Genomic DNA, 1,937 nt, shown 5'->3' on the forward strand with positions numbered 1-1,937 from the left:
CATTTATCGCGTAGTACGTTTAATTACGGATAAATTCCGAATTGAGGGCAATTTACGTTCTGTCCAAAGTCCGAGGTATCTATTTAAACGATATTGCTCGATTCACGATATGGATATTTTTAAAATTTCCAGACGAAACAAATTAAAGTCGAAGAAGCGAATCGAGAGAAGGCGTGTATCCGACACTTAAATTGTTGTACGAAGATCAAAATAATTCTTCGCGTCTTGATCTTATCGATTATGAAACAAATATCCGTTGATTATTATTCGTCTAAACAGCGTATGTAAGTAAGATAACGTGCCATTGGTTAGACCATTTGAGATTTTTGTCCGAATAAATTTAGAAATCGTCTCGATTCGGGCTTCGTCCGTAATAATGTAGCGTACAAGTCACAAAGTTACCAAAGTTACCAAATATTTATTACGCGATTATTTATTTTACCGATATAAACATTTTTGTAGCGATAAATGTCAATTGTACAGTTACGAAAAATCAACGTTTTACGTTATACGTAATATGATGGACGACGATCGTTGAAAAATCTCCTAGTTTGGAGGAATCTTGGCTTACCCCTCGCGTCGAAATAGCGTGACGTGTGTTGTAAATAAAAGATCAAGGCGGACGACGAACGACGTTAAATTTCATTTCGGTAAATGAAACAAAAGATTGTGGAAACAATCGGTTAAATATAAGTAGCATATCAATGTTGAAGAAGATTTATAATCGGCCAAATCTTTGTCAAGCGGAAATTCTAGTTTCGTGAAAACGGTAAATCGACAAAGAAGATTTATTTGGCCCCGAAATAGAAGAACGTATTATGAGAGAATAATAATATGAGAGAATTAAATCCTTCGTAATGATAATTGCGAAAAAAATAGATGTACCATGTGTCGTGTATTTGTATTGTAAGAAAACGGAAGGTTGAATGCGCGGAATTATATATCTCGCGTGGAGCTGATCATTCTCCGTATGAAGTAGCATAATAGAGAATCGGATATTTTATTATGAAAAAGTGTATAAATTTATGTATGTAATCTTGTGATGCTTTGTATGGTATGTACATATTAGCGTATAAGGGAATTGTGTGCTCTGTGTGATCGAGTGTATCGAAAAAGGTATTTAGATGCATAAAAAATACGTTGAATGCCAAAAATTTCTGCTGGCCTTTATAAAGAAAAGAGAGAAAAAAACAAAAGAAAGAGAAAGAAAGAAAGAAAGAAAGAAAGAAAAAATATTCGTGCGATTTTGGCATTGGATTCTTTAATCTTGAAATGCTAACAACGATCTTGAATTTGCATCGATCTATCGTTAGATATATCTCCTACGTTCTTCTAATTGTTATCTATCGACAATAAACGTTAAATACGAAACGATTTAAGCAGGGAAATGTTGGGTGGGGAAAAGGGATTCCGTTTTATTCCGTTTCATTTCTAATAGAATTAACGAATTATTTAGCATTTCGAGGTTAAATCTAAAGCGAAAAATCCAAATAATTAATTGTACAACGTTAAATGTAGCGGGAATATTTGGACTTATTTGGATGAGGTGTCGTATGTATGATATGTATAGTACGAGTACAAGTAGATTACACGCGAAACAAATTATTAGCTCGATCGAAAAGGAGAGAAAAAAAGAAAGAAAGAAAGAAAGAAAGAACGAAAGAGAGAACTCGAGACACCTTGTATACGTTTGAATTTTATTGGAGAGAAACTATTTTCTATGCGTCTCTTACCTTCCACTGTCCGTATCCAGTGGTCGATCGAATATCGAATCGTGCGTGTTCTCATCACTCTCGTTAAACAATCAAGCACTCGTTATCGAAAAGAGAAAAATTCACGTTATAATTAGTTGTTTCACGCTAGAGCACATAATGATAGAACACGATTGATCTCTACCCGTAAAATGTATCGAAAAAACTGCCGACGATGCTTGCAAT

The sequence above is a fragment of the Apis dorsata genome, unplaced genomic scaffold (genome assembly GCF_000469605.1).
Source record: "Apis dorsata unplaced genomic scaffold, Apis dorsata 1.3 scaffold_446, whole genome shotgun sequence".
Classification (NCBI taxonomy): Eukaryota; Metazoa; Arthropoda; class Insecta; order Hymenoptera; family Apidae; genus Apis; species Apis dorsata.